At 44.1% G+C, this 21080-nt stretch overlaps 1 protein-coding gene across 1 annotated transcript in view; it reads right to left on the reverse strand.

Moving 5' to 3' along the window:
- Positions 1–19300, reverse strand: part of LOC113422709 (kininogen-1-like) — a 64653-nt gene extending 45353 nt beyond the window's left edge. The window contains exons 1-2 of the mRNA XM_026683828.2: positions 19211–19300; positions 8586–8696 (exon numbers count right to left, since the gene is read on the reverse strand). The gene's annotated coding sequence lies outside the window, so the exon portion shown is untranslated. The remainder of the gene's footprint in view (positions 1–8585; positions 8697–19210) is intronic.
- Between the last annotated feature and the right edge of the window lie 1780 nt (positions 19301–21080).

The following is a 21080-nucleotide window of genomic DNA, read 5'->3' on the forward strand; positions in this document are numbered from 1 at the left end:
TTAAATCCAAATATAGCCCCTATAAGACTAAAGGCGAGGCGAGTTCCTTTCGCGTTAAAACCAAAAATTGATGAACAATTAGATAAACTTATCGCACAGGGGATATTAGAACCAATAGACCACGCAAGGTGGGAAACCCCAATTGTTACCCCTATTAAACCAGATGGGTCCGTATGTATCTGCAGGGACTACAAAGCAACCCTTAACTACGCACTACAGCAAAGCGCATACCCAGTTCCGGTGGTACAGCACCTATTACATTCTTTAGGGGGAGGTAAAATCTTTGCGAAATTGGACCTTGCGCAAGCCTACCAACAATTACAAGTTGACCCAGAAACAGTGGAAGCACAAACAATTGTGACACACAGGGGGGCATTCAAATGCAACAGACTGCAATTTGGAGTTAGCGTGGCCCCAGGGGTATTCCAGAGTTTAATGGAACGCTTATTGCAAGGAATAAAGGGGGTGGTACCATACTTTGACGATGTATTAGTATCAGCCAAGGACAAAGAACAACTGAAAGACCGCCTAAGAGAGGTCTTAAAATGTTTTAAAGACGCGGGACTTAAAGTAAAAAAAGAGAAGTGCCAATTAGCCATCGACAAAGTCAAATTCCTGGGATACCTCATAGACAAAGAAGGGATCCACCCCACTGAAAGCAAAATTCAGAGCAATAAAGGAAGCTCCCAGACTCAAAAATAAAACAGACTTGCAAGCCTTCTTGGGACTTATTAATTTTTACAATGTATCCTTACCACAGAAAGCAACGATAGTGGAACCACTGCACAGGTTGCTTGATAAGAAAGCTACCTGGACCTGGGGGCAACAAGAAGAAACAGCATTCCAGGAAATAAAAAACTTACTTACATCAGACTGCATGCTCATACAATACAGCGAGACCCTTCCAATAACATTAACATGCGATGCATCACCATTCGGCCTAGGTGCCATACTCAACCACGTATTACCAGATGGAAGAGAAGCACCTATCGCATTCTATTCAAAAACTCTATCTAAACTGGAGCGGAATTACAGCCAACTAGATAGGGAGGCATTGGCCTCAATAACAGGAATAAAACATTTCCACAAATATATCTATGGCAGACCTTTTTCACTTGTCACAGACCATAAATCTCTCCTAGGAATCCTCGCAGGAAACAAAGCTATACCTAACATAGTGTCACTGCGGATGACGAGGTGGTCTGAATTCCTAGCTGCCTATAACTACAACTTGATCTACCGACCAGGAAAGAACATAACACATGCTAACGCCCTGAGCTGTTCCCCCCTACCTGATTTAGACGATGATCCTGCACCAACCACATCAACCCTTCAAATCGAGACGTTGGCAAACCTACCCATAACAGCAACAGACATTGCTATGGAAACCATGAGAGACAGAAACCTGGCGTGGATTTTAAATTGGGTAGGTAAAGGGTGGCCAGAGACTGCAAGTGACGAGACTGTTAAACCATTTTGGAATAGACAAACGGAACTATCAATCTTAAAGGGATGTATACTATGGGGGGATAGGGTGGTCATACCAAACATATTAAGGAAATGAATACTTGAATTATTGCATGAGGGTCACCCGGGTATTGTCAGAATGAAGTCCCTGGCTAGGAGTTATGTATGGTGGCCAGGGATGGATAAAGACATAGGAGAATGGGTAGCAACTTGCAAACGATGCCAGGAATCTAGACCTACACCCCCTTCTGCACCTATACACGAATGGGAAACACCTAGGGGACCATGGTCTAGAATACACATTGATTTCGCAGGACCAACTAAAGGACACATATTCTTAATAGTGGTAGATGCTTACTCAAATTGGCTAGAGGTAAGCATCATGCACTCAACCACAACAGAAGCTGTTATTAGACAACTAAGGAAACTTTTTATGACACACGGATTGCTGGATTTAGTTGTATCCAACAACAGACCACAATTCACGGCAATAACATTCGAAAGGTTCCTGGCAGAACAAGGAATAAGGCATGCACTAACAGCGCCGGGATGTCCAGCTATGAACGGACAGGCGGAACGCATAGTCCATTACACTAAGGAAGCACTACACAAATTGGGACTGGGGGACATACAGGAAAAAATAGAACGGAACTATCAATCTTAAAGGGATGTATACTATGGGGGGATAGGGTGGTCATACTGTTGTGAATCAATAAAAGTGAATAACCTAAATGCAAATTAGGGGTTGAAAACCTGTACACTTGATTGGTCCTTATACAACAACTTGGGATTGGGCCAGAACTAGTCCCTGATTGGCCACTTTTGGGACTATTCTTATTGGTTAGTAGTTTGAACTTGTTGCACATTTTCATTGGTTAATAAGGCAGCAGCTAACCCTATAAAAGGGTTACTGCTGCCCATAGCGTTGCTCTGTTATGTTCTATTACTTTATTAAAGAGTTGAAGTCACTGGTCAGATGTCTGGTCTCCGTTACTCTCCATACTTAACACTGGCGACGAGGGTGGGATCCGGAGATCGAAGAGCTGACTAACCTACAGAGCAACTAACAGAGCACGTGGTCGAACACGCACCATCAACGGCAACGTGGCCAGCGGTGCCGCACCACCCGCCTTCCATTCAACCCAGAAACCGAAGACTGGGAGGCCTACATGGATCGGTTCCAGATGTTTCTGGAGACCAACAATTTGAAAGATGCGACAACCGGCAAAAAAAGAGCTATCTTTCTAACTCATTGTGGGCCAACCGTGTTTAAAATGGCAAAGTCACTTGCCAAGCCAGCAGAGGTAAAAGAAATGGACTGGGACGTCCCTCGAGCCGTTACTACGGGCTCACTACGCGCCCACCGTGCCAACCCTAGTAAGAAGACACGAATATTACCAGAGGGACCAGCGGAAGGGCGAAAGCCTCGCCAATTACATCGCGGACCTCCGGAACCTAGGAGGCCTCTGCGGGTTCCGCAGACTTAGAAGAAGCCCTCCGGGACCGCCTGGTTCTGGGCCTAGAAGACGGCGCGATCCAGAGCAAAATTATGGCTAAGGGGACATCAGCCTCACCGATGCCCTTAAAGAAGCCTCGGCAGCGGAGGCGACCAAGAAGTCGGCAGCCTAAATGTGCCGCACCAACGCACCGCTACGTAAACTCGCCACTGATACCTCGCCTCGCTCGGAGAGACACCTGGTATCAACTCACCACGAAGACCTAGAGTCCCCGTCCGACAGTGATGAGGAAGAGGTCAACCGACTTCGAACGGAGAGAGACCTGTCCACACAACACTCATTGCGACCGTGTGCCGGCTGTGGAGCCAATCACCCACGATCCGGCTGCAAATTCCTCGACGCACTCTGCCGCCATTGTGGGAGACGAGGTCACATCGCAAAGGTTTGCAGAAGCAAACAGAACTCCAAACCCCGACAGGCCGAATACCAGTCTTCAGGATTCTTTGGCACACACCGAGAAAAATTGAACCACTCCTACAGAAACAAACCGTCCACCACTTCCACCAGGCGTGAAGAAACCCGGTGGGAAGAGACCCACCAAACAATCACCATAGGCCACGCTTACATCCCTTGATGCCGGGAAAATCCGAGTAAAGGTCGCCATCGAAAACAAACCTTGCGTGATGGAGGTAGACTCGGGATCTTCCCTCTCGATGGTATCGTGGAAAACGCTCCAACAGCTCATTCCCACGATCCGCCGCCAAGACCTTAACCCTCAAAGGGTTATACTCAAAGACTATCAGGGTAACAGAATTCCCGTTGTCGGGTCCCACAAATTCCAGGTCTCATTCAAAGACCGCACCGTCGCACTACCACTAACGGTCGTGGATCGAGACAGGCCTAGTCTTCTAGGCCTTCAATGGTTCAGGCCGCTTGGGATCACTGTAGCCGGAGTCCACAAGGCCGAGAGCGTCGATTGGGAGGAAGCACTCGTGCAAGAATTCCAACACGTTTTCGCGAACGGACTAGGCAAGTATAAGGGGACCCCAATCTCGTTTAACTTGAACCCTGAGATAGCACCCATCCGCCTTAAGCCGCGCCGGGTGCCGTTCGCCTTGAAGCCTAAAATCGACGAACAACTCGATAAACTAATAGCGCAGGGCGTACTGGAACCCACCGACCACGCCCGTTGGGAAACCCCGATAGTGACGCCTATCAAGCCTGATGGGTCCCTAAGAATTTGCGGAGACTACCGGGCCACATTAAACCACGCACTGCAGCAAAGTGCTTATCCAGTACCGGTAGTGCAACGTTTACTCCATTCCCTGGGCGGCGGGAAAGTTTTCGCCAAACTAGATCTAGCCCAGGCGTATCAACAATTGCCTGTAGACCCAACCACAGCCGAGGCGCAAATGATCGTAACACATAGGGGCGCATTTAAATGCAACCGGCTCCAATTGGGTAAGCGTCGCCCTGGAATCTTCCAGAGTTTAATGGAAAGGTTGTTACAAGGGATAAAAGGCATTGTCCCATATTTCGACGATGTACTCATCGCCGCACCTAACAAAGACATCCTAGAAAACGACTCAGAGAGGTTTTACGAAGATTCCAAAATGCAGGCCTCAGAGTAAAAAAAGATAAATGCCAGTTATGTACCGAAAAAGTAGAATTTTTGGGATATCTCCTGGACAGCCAAGGAATTCATCCCAATCGAAGACAAATTACGAGCAATTAAAAAGGCACCCACTCCAAGGAACAAGGCAGACCTACAGGCGTTCCTTGGACTTATCAATTTCTATAATGTGTTTTTACCCCACAAAGCAACAGTAGCTGAACCATTGCATAGACTATTAGACAAAAAAGCAACGTGGGTTTGGGGGCAACGGGAACAACATGCTTTCCAACAAGTATAGAAATTGCTAACTTCTGATTCAGTACTTATGCAGTACAACGAGACTCTGCCGCTCACTATCACGTGTGATGCATCACCTTTGGGGTTGGGGCAATTCTGGCCCACGTGTTACCAAACGGAGCGGAGGCCCCATCGCTTTTTTCGCGAACCTTAGCTAAAGCTGAACAAAATTATAGTCAGCTGGACAAAGAAGCTATTGTTGCTGCAGTTAAAAGATTTCATGAATATGTTTATAGCCGTGGGTTTACAATAATCACTGATCATAAACCGCTACTAGGGATCATTGCGGGTAATAAACCAACCCCGTATATATTGTCCCCCAGAATGACCCGTTGGTCTGAATTTCTGGCGGCCTACAACTACACCTTGCAACACCGCCCGGGAAATCGATTCTCCACGCCGATGCATTGAGCAGAACACCGCTCCCAGACGCTGTTGTGGATCCAGCCCCAACCCTCTCAACACTACAGATCGAAGCTCTACATGCACCACCCTTGACGGCTAGAGACATTGCTTTTGAAACGAAACGTGACCCAGTTCTGCAACACATACTACGCTGGGTTGAACGGGGTGGCCGACGGACCAAATAGCACCTGAATGGGCGCCTTCAAAGCCCGCCAAACCGAGCTGTTTTCCCAAAAAGGCTATATATTGTGGGGCGATCGAGTCGTAATCCCTGGCAAATTGCAACAGACTGTTTTGGCGGTATTGCATGAGGGACATCCGGGTATTGTGCGGATGAAATCACTCGCACGCAGCTATGCTTGGTGGCCGGGAATCGACAAAAGAATCGAGGCCTGGGTCGCCACGTGCCAACGTTGCCAGGACGCCAGCAACGCCCACCTAAAGCAAGCCCAACCGAATGGGAACGCCAAGGGGACCGTGGTCCCGTATTCATATTGACTTTGCGGGGCCTACCAAAGGTCACACTTTCCTGATTACTGTTGACGCCTATTCTAACTGGCTCGAGATTCATCGAATGCACACAACTACAACAGACTCAGTTATTAATAAATTAAACAGACTATTTGCCACACACGGGTTTCTGGACGTGTTGGTCTCGGACAACGGCCCACAGTTCACTGCATTGCCCTTTGAACAATATCTTGCTGATCGGGCATCCGCCATGCGCTAACCTCGCCCGCGTACCCTGCGGCGAATGGACGTGCAGAACGCATGGTACAATTTGTAAAAAAGACCCTTCACAAAATGGAATTTGGCAACATCGACGAGAAAATCAATCGAATTCTCTTGTTGCAGCACATCACGCCCCACAGCGTGACCAACAAAACACCCGCTGAACTTCTTATGGGGCAGAAAATACGATCGCACCTTGACCGGCTCCACCCCGCTCGCACCGGAAAAACCTTTCGGCTCCAGCAGCAAATGCCGGGAATTTAAGGTAGGCGATTTAATCTTTGCCAAAAACTTTTCGCGACCCGTTATGGATACCCGCAACTGTTACCCACCTCACCGGGCCTAGATCTTACCGCCTGCTAACAGACGATGGGAGGGTGTGGAAACGCCACATAGACCAGCTCCGATCGAGATTACCACCCAGCGGCCATGACTTCCCGGTTCACCAATTCAAGGGGGAGGAAGTATCGAGGGAATTGACTTTGATACAACTAATAGCAGGTCAACGGAGCCCTACAGCCCAGCGAAGCACCGAACGTGAAGCGGGAGGAGTTGACGTTTTCAGGGAACTTTAATACGGGGAAAACGAACTGCAAAACCCCGAAGAAACACGGAGTAGCAGAGACAACCACAGTGAATGCAGCACGGAATCGTCGTGCAGCGAAATAGAATTTAACAAAGGTCATCCAAACGCTCCACCGAACCGGACATTAGACAAAACCCGGTGGAGCCTCAGAATCATCCAGGCAGACCAAACGGCCTGCCTATCTTGAGGATTTTATTACAGCTCCCTCAAACGAACCCAAGGGGGAGGGGTGTTGTGAATCAATAAAAGTGAATAACCTAAATGCAAATTAGGGGTTGAAAACCTGTACACTTGATTGGTCCTTATACAACAACTTGGGATTGGGCCAGAACTAGTCCCTGATTGGCCACTTTTGGGACTATTCTTATTGGTTAGTAGTTTGAACTTGTTGCACATTTTCATTGGTTAATAAGGCAGCAGCTAACCCTATAAAAGGGTTACTGCTGCCCATAGCGTTGCTCTGTTATGTTCTATTACTTTATTAAAGAGTTGAAGTCACTGGTCAGATGTCTGGTCTCCGTTACTCTCCATACTTAACACATACCAAACATATTAAGGAAACAAATACTTGAATTATTGCATGAGGGTCACCCGGGTATTGTCAGAATGAAGTCCCTGGCTAGGAGTTATGTATGGTGGCCAGGGATGGATAAAGACATAGGAGAATGGGTAGCAACTTGCAAACGATGCCAGGAATCTAGACCTACACCCCCTTCTGCACCTATACACGAATGGGAAACACCTAGGGGACCATGGTCTAGAATACACATTGATTTCACAGGACCAACTAAAGGACACACATTCTTAATAGTGGTAGACGCTTACTCAAATTGGCTAGACGTAAGCATCATGCACTCAACCACAACAGAAGTTGTTATTAGACAACTAAGGAAACTTTTTACGACACATGGATTGCTGGATTTAGTTGTATCCAACAACAGACCACAATTCACGGCAATAACATTCGAAAGGTTCCTGGCAGAACAAGGAATAAGGCATGCACTAACAGCGCCGGGACGTCCGGCTACGAACGGACGGGCGGAATGCATGATCCATTACACTAAGGAAGCACTACACAAATTGGTACTGGGGGATATACAGGAAAAAATAGACAAACTACTAAGTATACAACACATTACACCAAACACCACAACAAATAAAAGCCCAGCAGAATTATTAATGGAAAGGAAACTAAAATCAAACCTAGACAGGCTACACCCCACATATAGCCCAGAAAAGCCAGCAGACTCCTCCAGTAAGTGCCGCATATTCAAAACAGGGGACATAGTCTATGCAAAAATCCTCATGTGGGAACCATTGTGGATACCGGCAACAATAACCCAAATAACAGGACCCCGGTCATACAGGGTAGACACAGAGGACGGAAAGAGCTGGAGGAGACACATAGACCAAATCAGATCGAGGACCACACTGAGAAACGCTAACAATTAGGATGAGGAGGGGGGAGAACCTACATAAATAAAGGAATTGCCGCAAACATTAAACAAAAATAGCCAAACCAGAAAGGGGAGAGACCCCTCAAACACAAACAAAAGGGGAGGGGGAGACCCTCCACAAGTAAAAGAAGTGACAAAACAAACCCTAACAATGACACAACAACCAATACTAACATTAGTCCCAATCGGAAATCGCAAACACGTACCTGAAACTATAGAAGAAGAAAACAACTGGGGGAAACTATAGAAGAAGAAAACAGCTGGAGCAGACTTCGAAGAACCACCAGGAAGCCACTCCTGGTGGGAGCGGCCACGCCAACTCAACCAGCCAGGAAAGGTCTGGCGGGAGCAGCATGGCTGACTCTACCTTCCAGGAGGCTCCACGGAAAAGAACGGGAAAAAAAGCAAACCCGTCCAAACAGTCCAGAGGCGAACTCATGACTGAATTGCGCAGGTCCAGTCAGAACCATAAGTGCTCCATCTACTTACGTGACTACGTAAGATAGGTGAGGCCCGGATTGGTTAGACTGGACCACATGGGGAGGGGTATTATATATTTGCATACTTACCTATGATAGGTTGGTCCGTGGTGGCGGGAGATTTGAAGAGCCGTCATTGGCCACGAGCCACAAGCAGCCGGCTATAAAAAAAGGCTGCCACGGTTTCTCCGCATGCGATTACTAGAAAGAAAATAAAAAGGAAAAAGTCAACTGGGTCACGAGTCTCTTTTCCCACAACGCAACAGTAAGCATGTGCATGATTCAGGGAGTAAAAATGTGATGCAAATGCTGAATCAACAGAACTAGGAGTCTGCTTGGAAACCTGCCCAATATTTACCTTGGTCAGCCTGGGAAAAGCAGTTTTCAGAGCCACACAGAACATCCTTCGCTTAGCACTTTTGTAGGATAAACATTTTAAAATCCCACCCATAGAAAAAACTTGTCCAGTAGATCCAAGGATTGAAAATGGTTCTCAATGTGCTACTATATTTGGAATAAATATAGCTAAATCAGGGGTATCCCCTTTTATGACTTGTGGACTTCAACTCCCAGAATTCCTGAGTCAGGAATTCTGGGAGTTGAAGTCCACAAGTCATAAAGGGAGCCATCACTTCTGACTAGATGTTGAATTTACAGTAAGGGAAAAACAGTTTAATGCCGAGTAAGATGCAAATGGATGCATTTTTAGATTGCTTATTTTTACAAGGATAAGCATAATCATTTGTAATCTGCAGTTGAAGCCAACTCTATATTCCATTTTGTATTCAGGCCTATGTGCAATTGTCTGAAAAATCGTTGTTTTGCAATTTTATGAGCAATGGCTCATGAGGCTGTGGATTGCATGGACCTGTCGTGGTTTGTGCTAAAATAACCCCTTTGTGGTTTTTTATTAATTTCAAATCAATAACATAAAGACAAGATCAAGATAGATTGCATTTAAGCATCACAATCCCTCTTTCTGAATGACATATAGGTACAGATTGTTTTGGCTCGCTTACTGTCTGGCACAAAAAACCAGGAACACTCACTGAGTTCAAAGCACAGAAAAATTTATTATCACTTCCTCCACACAAGAATCCAGTCAACTAATGGTCAAAACTAAATTGGCACTAGATAAGGAATAATAAATTGGCACTAGATAAGGACAATGGAATTCATGGGGGTGGGTGGGCTGGACATAGGTCTTTTGTGGCTGTGCTATGATGACGTGTTTAAACCCACCTTCCAGCTCGGCCTACTCATCTTTCACATCTATAGCTCCTATCAGGACTTGTGCTATTGATTTCAAAATCCTTTTGCCAGCTTGGAAACCCTTAAAATACATTTTTCAGGCTACCCATTAAACAATAAACTAACCAAGTAAGTTGTACCTGCATAGTATGCTACTCAAGGCTGACACTAATTCAATATCTTATGCATATGCCACTGAGTAAATGTGTTGTGGAAATACAATCTCTGTTGACACTTTTTACAGAGTTAACATTGGCCTTTGTCATTTGCCCACAGTTTGAAACCTCTGGATTGTTTACAGTTGATAAAAGCTTGGCCTGAGGAAAAGTAGGATATTTTTCAACTTCAGCAATTTGCAATGGGTGTCACCTCTCACTTCAACTCAATCTGGCTATAAAAGAAAATCTGGTTTACAAAACTCTAGATAACCATTTGGTGGCAGCAAAGAGATTCGGGAAATTCCTTTTTCCTGTCCTTTTTTTCTTTATTTCTTTTGCTGCCAGATACTAGTCATTTGGACTTTTTCTGTCCAAATCTGATAGTTCTAATGGAACACCACTGGGCTAAATAAAATAGGTATTTAGAATCAGACATTCCATAAGAAGATTCTTTCTACGAAATCCTCTTTCCCTGTGTGTGGTGCATGCAATCTATTCCTTAGAATAAAACATTAGGATCTTCCTTCCAGATTTTTATGGAAAGACTAGGGGAAAAAAACCCAGGCCGCTTTAAAGAATGGCAGAGGTTGTTATTGCACATGTAATTATGCAACATCTGAAAAATATTTTTCAAATGATTTCCAGATCATGCATCCATCACTCTAAGATTATAAGTAAAAAAGATGTTGAGACTCTAGAAAGAGTGCAGAGAAGAGCAACAAAGATGATTAGGGGACTGGAGGCTAAAACATATGAAGAAGGGTTGCTGGAATTGGGTATGTCTAGTTTGATGAAAAGAAGTGAAAGGGGTGACATGATAGCACTGTTCTGATATTTCAGGGGTTGCCACGAAGAAGAGGGAGTCGAGCTATTCTCCAAAGCACCCGAGGGTAGGACAAGATGCAAAGGATAGAAACTAATCAAGGAGAGAAACAATCTAGAACTAAGGAGAAATTTCCTGACAGTTAGAACAATTAATCAGTGGAACAACTTGCCCTCCAGAAGTTGTGAATGCCCCAACACTGGAAGTTTTTAAAAAGATGTTGGACAACCATTTGTCTGAAATTGTATAGGATTTCCTGCCTAAGCAGGGGGTTGGACTAGAAGACCTCCAAGGTCCCTTCCAACTTTGTTATTCTATTCTATATATAAACTATGCTCTCCATATAAGATATTTATCTCTCGTGGTTACAATTTATGGCAAGTTTAAATTCAAACCAACACATACAAATGCAGATATTATTATTATTTCCATGAAAAGCTTTTTAACGTGCTGATGATGTAGGAAATAAAGACAAAAGGCCTGGGAAGAGGTCATATTTGGGCTTGCCTGGGCATGACTTCGATCCATGTCTTCCTTGGTCAGGCAAAGGATGGTCAAGAAAGTTGGCATCAGGAGCTTGGAGGACATCGTGTTCACTCAAAATTGGAACACGATGGACAAAGTCCGCACTGCTACGATGGAAAGAAAGATGGTGGCTGAATGAATCCTGTTCTTCTGAGGATCTGCTTTCTTCTCTTTTACACACAGTGTCATTACACCTGTGATGATGGTGGTGGCAGCCATGGTCAAATTTAGGAAACCTCCAATAAGGCCGTCGGTGGTGATCATCTGGCCAATGAGGAAAAGGTCGGGGAGGTGGAGGCCCAGGAGGTGGTGGTGGATATTTACTAGGAGGAAAATGATGGGGACCCCCGGGAGGAGGAGGAGGAGGAGGGTATTGAGGTCCTGGGGGAGGGGGAATGCCAGGATGTTCCTCTTGGGTCTGTTCAGACTTATGGTTTCCCCTGGGACCCCAGGACCAAGAATTTGTGGATCTCTATACTCGTGGAGATGTCCATGATGGTGAGAATGATTGTGGTGAGGATGATGATGATGATGGTGAGTGTAGAGTTGTAATTGCAGGAATGTTCCAATCTTGGATGGCAAACCTCAGATAAAGGATGTTTCCAAGCAAATACAACTCAGGTAAACAAAGTCACTAATCTAAAGGAGGATTAGAGAGAGGAAGTAAACATATGTTAGACTTTAACTAGAGATAATTAATTGTATGGATTACTGTGCTAAACAGTAACCAAAGTTAAGCAGTAACCAAAGTTAACCAGTGATTGAGGATAACTAAAAATGTGTATACCGTATTTGCCAGCGTATAAGATGACTTTTTTGCCCTGAAAAACATGCCTCCAATTGGGGGTGCGTCTTATATGCTGGGTCGTCTTATACGCCGGCAAATAGTAATTGGGAAGCACTGCGGCTGCCCGCGGCTGAGGCACTTTTGCGCACCGTGGAAGCGAATCCCGTGAAGCCGAAAGGAGCAGCCAGCCTTCTCCCAGCTCCCAAGGAAGCGAGGCTCGCACCGCCCGAGCTCCGCTGAGGTATCCGGCTGGGGCTGTCAAAGTTGTTACCGCTGGCGCGGCTCCGCGGCTCCAGTCCCGCGTTGCCTCGGGAAGGAAAGGCAAAACCAGGAGCCGCTGCTGCCATTGCAAGCGCCGCCGCGGCTCTTCCTTTTTGCCTTTCCCTTCCCGAGGCAACGCGGGACTGGAGCCGCTGAGCCCGCGCCAGTGGTAACAACTCCTGACAGCCCCAGCCGGATACCTCAGTGGAGCCCGGGCGGTGCGAGCCTCGTTCCTGGGAGCTGGGAGAAGGCTGGCTGCCCTTTCGCTTCACGGGATTCGGACTGCTTTCCACGGTGCACACAAAGTGCCTCAAAAAAAAAAAAAAGTAAAAGTGAAGGCGTGCGGAAGAGGGGGCGAGTATATAACAAACTATATTTTGAGTGGAAATGTTGGGGGTCGTCTTATACGCTCGGTCGTCTTGTACGCCCGGCATATGTATAAATGCAAGACTAGACTCCAATAAAGATCATCATGATTCAGTTGTTTATGATCAAACAACTCGACTGCCTCGTCATTACAACAGGTGAGGATGATGATGGTGAGGATGACAATGGTGATGGTAGTAATGATGATGTTTATGTAGCGGATGTCTACATCCATGCCCAGTTACATTGCAGTGATGACGGCCTTTTCCCAAATCATGGTGGAAGTGGTGATGGTGATGGCAGATGCTGAGATTCTTTGCAAAGGAAGTTCAAAGGACAAGCCACCATTTGTGAATGTATGGAACACAGATGAGAATGAGAAAAAAAAAAGAAGCCAAGTCAGTTTAAGACTCTTATTTGCTGCGTATTTGTGATGGTATGTAACACGTATTGCAAGAAAAATGCAAAATATATAAATCAAAATACTATATGAATTTAAAAACCGTCCCTTTTTACTAGCCTGTAATCTCTTAATTCAGAGTAGAGTTGGGGCAACTGACTGGAGCTGAACGTTTACTGGCTAGATGTCATTCCTGGTGCCTGAACAGAGTTCGCAGCATAATATTTAATAATACACATAAATATAAAATATACATTATATGAAAGTACTTCAGAAACATTGTCTGTTTACTCTTACGTTTGCCATATGGGATTGAACTGAATGATCCTCTCGGGGCCACTGATTATGAGGTGTATTTCACCACTCTTCAAATACAGATGTAGATAGTCCTTGAATTACAGCCACAGTTGAGCCCAAAATTTCCATTGCTAAGCGAGATAGCTGCTAAGTGAGGTAAATTGTAAACTCCTCCCCTTTTTGGAAAGATCTTTGAAGAGGAGACAGAGATGGTTCTACATTTTGTGATTCTGTCAAGAGTGAAAATTTGACAGCTACATACATGCCTCTTCGTTTAATTTGCCATTAGAGTAAGGGGGTGGGAGGTGTTGATTACGAATGGGTTAGCTAGAGAAACAAAACTTCTACAGCTCCACTGAAGCTTATGAGAGTCTGGAAACTTTTCAAGGATGTCTTAACAGGTGTGAAGTTGAGGCAGATGGTTCCCATAACAAAGACAACTTGTTTACTTGGTCTACGTGGAAGTCGGGTGGTGGTGGTGTTGGCTGGGAAAATTATTGTTTAATACTATGAATTGGTGCCCGAGAACCTCAAAATTAGTTTTGCCTCAACATTACTATGCAATGCATTCAAAAAACAGTAAGCTTTTCAGGAACGAAAAGGTCCCGGGCTTTTATTTTGATACTCATGCTGGATGTTGACAGTGTTGTGGCCCGTCAGCTGCCAGCAGAGCTAGCAGCAGAGTCTGACAAGGAGGAGGGTTGAGGGAGGGCCTGGGCTGGCTTTGTGGCCACTGGAAGGCGCTGATGAGGAAACAGCATCAGAGACAGAGGCAGAGCTGGGGCCTTCTGTCCTCCCACAGGTGGAGACACAGCTGTCTTCAGGGCCTGAGCTGAGTGAGGGGGAGGAACAGTTGGGGCCCATCCCAGATGCACGTATGCATATGGAGGAAAGGAGAGGAGAGCAACGGAAGGCAATAAGCCGGCTCTCGGGGAAAGACAGATGCAGACACTAGCCAGCCCTTCCCTGGCTGGGAAATAAATAGGAGGAGTTTGGGAGAGGCCAGTTGTTACAGACAATCGTTTGTTTCTAGTACACAGCAAGCAATTCAGATTTTTGGTTAAACCCAAGTTTATTTATTTTATTTATTTATTTATTTGATTTGCCAATTGTTTACAAGATAATAAGTATAAATGTATACATAGTTGTGAATACATGAAATGGTTACAAGTTTGTTGGGACTAATTGTGTTTGATATTTTGTTTAGCCCGTGAATAAAAGACTGTTACTGCCCTGTTATAAAAAGGGGGTTGTTTTACTCATGAGTAAATGGCTTATCATTACTTGTGAAGGCTGGGACAGAACAGATTCATATTCCTGCTGATGGCTACCATTGCACTTAAGCCTATATGTTTTCCCTCCTAGCAGTTAAATCATTGCATTCTTACCTGAGTATCATAGATCACACAGGAGTCTACTTGACCACATCTGGGGCTCCTGTCTCTTTAACTATTCTTCCTATGCAAAATCCCAGATTCTACAGAGAAAAAGGAAATCGTAACAATTGACAGAGTATTGAATTTTCTAAATTTGACACAAGTCTCTCTCTCTCTCTCTCTCTCCTCTCCTCTCCTCTATCTGTCTGTCTGTCTGTCTATACCAAAAACGGTAGCCAAGTCAGATCTTCCACAAGACTCTTATTTGCTACAGTTTTATGATGGTCTGTAACATCTGTTACATCATGCAAGAAATAAAAAAAATGCAAAATATATAAATCAAAATACTCCCTCCCTTATGAATTTAAAAACCTCCAATTTTTTCCTAGGGCTTGAAGCAGTCGTGGTATTTACTAGCCTGTAATCTCTTAATTCAGAGTAGAGTTGGGGCAACTGACTGGAGCTGAACGTTTACTGGCTAGATGTCATTCCTGGTGCCTGAACAGAGTTCGCAGCATAATATTTAATAATACACATAAATATAAAATATACATTATATGAAAGTACTTCAGAAACATTGTCTGTTTACTCTTACGTTTGCCATCTGAATGATCCTCTCGGGGCCACTGATTATGAGGTGTATTTCACCACTCTTCAAATACAGATGTAGATAGTCCTTGAATTACAGCCACAGTTGAGCCCAAAATTTCCTTTGCTAAGCGAGATAGCTGCTAAGTGAGGTAAATTGTAAACTCCTCCCCTTTTTGGAAAGATCTTTGAAGAGGAGACAGAGATGGTTCTACATTTTGTGATTCTGTCAAGAGTGAAAATTTGGCAGCTACATACATGCCTCTTCGTTTAATTTGCCATTAGAGTAAGGGGGTGGGAGGTGTTGATTACGAATGGGTTAGCTAGAGAAACAAAACTTCTACAGCTCCACTGAAGCTTATGAGAGTCTGGAAACTTTTCAAGGATGTCTTAACAGGTGTGAAGTTGAGGCAGATGGTTCCCATAACAAAGACAACTTGTTTACTTGGTCTACGTGGAAGTCGGGTGGTGGTGGTGTTGGCTGGGAAAATTATTGTTTAATACTATGAATTGGTGCCTGAGAACCTCAAAATTAGTTTTGCCTCAACATTACTATGCAATGCATTCAAAAAACAGTAAGCTTTTCAGGAACGAAAAGGTCCTGGGCTTTTATTTTGATACTCATGCTGGATGTTGACAGTGTTGTGGCCTGTCAGCTGCCAGCAGAGCTAGCAGCAGAGTCTGACAAGGAGGAGGGTTGAGGGAGGGCCTGGGCTGGCTTTGTGGCCACTGGAAGGCGCTGATGAGGAAACAGCATCAGAGACAGAGGCAGAGCTGGGGCCTTCTGTCCTCCCACAGGTGGAGACACAGCTGTCTTCAGGGCCTGAGCTGAGTGAGGGGGAGGAACAGTTGGGGCCCATCCCATAGGCACGTATGCATAGGGAGGAAAGGAGAGCAACGGAAGGCAATAAGCCGGCTCTCGGGGAAAGACAGATGCAGACACTAGCCAGCCCTTCCCTGGCTGGGAAATAAATAGGAGGAGTTTGGGAGAGGCCAGTTGTTACAGATTTGTTTCTAGTACACAGCAAGCAATTCAGATTTTTGGTTAAACCAAATTTTTTTATTTTTTTTTTTTATTTATTTTTTTTTCCAATTTTTTTAAAAAATATTATATATATATTTTTTATCTTTTTACCTAATGGTTACATACAAGAAAGACTAGGCCCCCCAACCTCTTTTGTTGGGACTAATTGTGTTTGATATTTTGTTTAGCCCCGTGAATAAAAGACTGTTACTGCCCTGTTATAAAAAGGGGGGTTGTTTTACTCATGAGTAAATGGCTTATCATTACTTGTGAAGGCTGGGACAGAACAGATTCATATTCCTGCTGATGGCTACCATTGCACTTAAGCCTATATGTTTTCCCTCCTAGCAGTTAAATCATTGCATTCTTACCTGAGTATCATAGATCACACAGGAGTCTACTTCGACCACATCTGGGGCTCCTGTCTCTTTAACTATTCTTCCTATGCAAAATCCCAGATTCTACAGAGAAAAAGGAAATCGTAACAATTGACAGAGTATTGAATTTTCTAAATTTGACACAAGTCTCTCTCTCTCTCTCTCTCTCCTCTCCTCTCCTCTATCTGTCTGTCTGTCTGTCTATACCAGTATCTATCTATCTACGGTATCTCTCTCTCTCTGTCTCCATCCATGATCTATCCACAAACATGTACAAAAACACACATTACAGTTTTATAGTCTGTAAATCTGTTACATCATTAAGAAATAAAAAAAATATCAACAGCTTAATAATAGTAATTAGGCATTTTCCTCTGCAAATTTCCTCCCCTTCATCTCTGTGTAACTGGTGCCCTCCTACTCTTTCCCCTCTCCCTCCCTTCCCCTTTCCTTGTTCCCAAAGGACCCACGTTCCCACTCCAATTTTTTCCTAGGGCTTGAAGCAGTCGTGGTATTCAGCAGGTTCTGACCAGTTCTGGAGAAACGGTAGTGGAAATTTTGAATAGTTCAGAGAACCGGCAAATCCCACCTCTGACTGGCCCCGCCCCCATCTCTTCTCTGCCACCTGAATCCCAGCTGATTGGCTGGGTCTCCTTTGGTTGCCCTGCACAGGAGAACGGAGCTGGAAAGCAGGTTAGTGGGGTGGGGAGGGAACGGGGATTTTTGCAGTATCCTTCCCCTGCCACGCCCACAAAGCCACGCCCACCAACCAAGCCACACCCACAGAACCGGTAGTAAAACAATTTGAATCCCACCGCTGGCTTGAAATGCGCTATAACTGGAGAAAAAAAAGAAAGGCAAACAAGAGAAACTTAATCTGAGGAAGGAATAAGCATAAGATTCCTTTCAAATGTATTTAACTCCATCATATTGTATGCGATATCTTCTTTTACTGTAGAACAGTGTTTCTCAATCTTAGCCACTTTAAGATTGATTGGGGAATTCTGGGAGTTGAAGTCCACATATTTTAACATTGCTAAGGTTTGAGAATTGCTGCCACAGGGCATGCTGTGCCACTTTTCAGTTCAGCTCACAATTTAAAACTGAGGTAACGAAACTGTGATGGAATAGAAAGTCAGAGGGGCCAGAACGAAAGTGTAATCTAATTTCACTGATCAAAAATGCACTGAATTACTTAAATACAGTTAAGATCAAGACACCCTCAAGTGGAGGTTGAGCCCTGGGGACTAAACAAATATGCAGCAGTTTTCTTGATAACATGACAACAGTGTGTTATTGGGTGTGACATTTTCTTCTACTACGTTATTTTTCAGTTTCCCAATTCAGCTCGGGAATTAAGATCTCCCATCAAAATACTAACCAGTCTTGATTATGCTTAGCTTCTGAGCCTGAGAAGGCTAGGCAATATTTTTTCCTCTATGCTGGTCAAAAAAATCTGATAAAATGTCAATTTTTCTAGGAGTTTGGAAACCACACCAAAAAATGCCTCTTGGTATGCCCAAGATTGTGCAGGAATGGGGAAATTGCAGTTCTCCCCAAATTGCTGAATTACAATTCCCATTGTTAGGGATAACATTGTTTACCCTAACTGGTTTGGGTAAAAAATAATAAATAAGTTATCATGGTTTGTTGGTTAAAGTGTGTGTAACTTTAACTACAAGAATGTAATTAAGGGTGTGGTTGTAAAGCACCATAAAAGAAGCAAGTCAATTGCAGCTCTCTCTCTCTGGCTTAATGATCCCTAATTACTGGATGGATTGATGACTGCGTTTTTCCTTACTGGAACGGAGGAGAGAAAGGAGTGTTGATTTCTCAACAGAGAGAAGAGATAATACGGACTGATTTATTGTAAGTGAACTGACATTGGCTATTCAACATGGATTTTGCAAATTGACTATCCCCGACTGGACTGACTGAAATGATACATGACTAATGGACTGTTTATTTTGACTATGCTATAATTCCTAATGGAATAAACTATAATTTTGATAGCACAAGCGTATCTGTTTTTTACTGCGTGTTAACTAAAATACAAACTTATCTCACACATTTACCTGTCTGCCTATCTGACTACACTACACATTCTGTTTAGTTTGTTTTCCTTAACACTCGTTGGGGAATTCAGGCTTAACACTCATCATACCAGCCTTCCTTTGTTTATACATCGTATTTATAAGGCTTGACTCCAACAATTTTAGTGGGTGAAAAACAGTAAAAATGGACTGTAGTAGTTATGGGGTTCCTTATTAAATTAGTATCTAGATCTGCTATTCTCCCCTTTAGAAGCTATAGTTTGAGCAAAGTTTAAATGCTTTTCTCTCCAATCTACTGGTCTTTATTCTGTTGTTACTGAGATACATTTGAGGATCTATAATATATCTTGAAAACCTCTATATCGCAACTGCCTGTTTTCTTCTTGCAGTTGGTTAGCCAAACCACTTTTGCATATATCTCAACTCACAGCTTTTCCATCAGGCAGGAATTCACATTGGGAAACACTTGTTGCATCGATGTTTCTAGGGCATCTTGTCTCTTTTATGGTGAATTCAACAATGAATACCGTACGATCGGCCACCTGCATAAAACAAAACAAAATGGTGATCAAATTATATCTAACTTTTCCAATATTATAGTTCACTTTGGCATTCGCATCTAAGGATGACTGCAGGGGAGATGTAATTTTTTTGATTACAATTTTCACCTAGGAAAGCATTAGAAAAATCAGGCTATTCCTTTGGGTCTGTTCAGAATTAAATCAGAATAATCCCAGGTATAAGATAATGGATGAGGAAAGAGGACTAAAGATGCCCCTTCTCAACACTGCTAGTACAATAATGACACTATGAAAGGACTTTAATACAGTTAAGAGATTGGTTAAACATGATATGTGTCCCATTCATAAAAATAGCATAACAGGGGTGTCAAACTTGATTTCATTGATGGCCACATCAGGGTTGTGTTTGACTTTGGGGGGGGGGGGCAGGGGGCGTGGCCAGGGGGGTATGGTCAGCTCAACATCACTCATGTACCTGGGGTAGCCCAAGTGCTCTGTCAGCAAAAACAGGCTCCCAAACTAGTTTACGAGCTAACACCCAAGAAGATAGGCTCAAGATCCAAATGGACCTTGACAGACTAGAACACTGGGCCATATCTAACAAAATGAAATTCAGTTGTAGAGAAAAGTAAAGTCCTACACTTAGGCAAGAAAAACTAAAAGTACACATATAGACTGGGTGAGACCAGGCTCAATAGCAGTAACTGTGAGAGGGATCTTGGAGTCTTAGTCAACAACCAGCTAAATGTGAGCCAGCAGTGTGCAACAGCAACCAAAAAAGCTAATGCAAACCTAAGTTGCATTAACAGAGGGGACACAATCGAGATCAAGTGTGGTACTAATACCACTCTATAAAGCCTCAGTAAGACCACACACCTAGAGTACTGCATCCTGTTTTGTTCAACACATTATAAAAAAGATGTTGAGACTTTAGAAAAAGTGCAGAGAAGAGCAACCAGGATGATTAGGGGACTGGAGGCTAAAACGTATGAAGAACCGCTACAGGAACTGTATATCCAATCAGTAACTGGTTCCGATTCCATCAATTCCAAATCAAATAAACAAATGGTTTTAATTGTTTTTTTCTTGACTTGCACAGTTCATGTAGAGAAGCTTGTTTCAGGGGTTAAATCTTTGGAATGTTTCTAGATGATGGATTTTTTTTTTTAACCCTTAGAAAGGGACAACTAATTATACTTGGATTGATTTCTGCATGTCTGACTTTTTTCCTGGGTTGGTTTTCCGACACTTGCAATATTGTATTCAGATGGCTTCTGGGTAGAATAGCTAGATCAGGGGTTCCCCGTCCCTGGGCTGAAGCCCACTACTGGGGCTATGGCCTAATTGCAACTGGGCCATGTAAGCAGAAGGCCGGTGTGCACACCTCAACTTGCATGAGTGGTGGGCCAGCAGGTGTAAACACACCTGTGCTGGGGTGTGATTCAACTGGTGTAACAACTGGTTCCGTGAGCGCGCATGCTCCCCATTTAAAAAAGGCCTTATACTTTCCTTCTATTGCAGCTCCTGTGAAGAAAACAGCTGATGTGCGGCAAACTGCTCTGCCGCATGAATCAGCTGTGCTCTAAAACCAGGAAATAAATTATAAGAAAAAGCAGGGGTGGGCAGGCGGGCCCACATGTGAACTGGTTTGGAGCCAGCTGATCAGTGGAACAAGGGTTTCACCGAACTGGTCCGAATTGGGAGAATCCCATCCCTGTGTGCAGCTCAACTTGTGCAAGGCCTGCTGCTCGCACAAGTCAAGTTGTGTGCATATGAA

The sequence above is a fragment of the Notechis scutatus genome, chromosome 4, assembly GCF_049901735.1.
Source record: "Notechis scutatus isolate UNSWTSFEM ecotype Mainland chromosome 4, rNotScu1.2, whole genome shotgun sequence".
Taxonomy (NCBI): Eukaryota; Metazoa; Chordata; class Lepidosauria; order Squamata; family Elapidae; genus Notechis; species Notechis scutatus.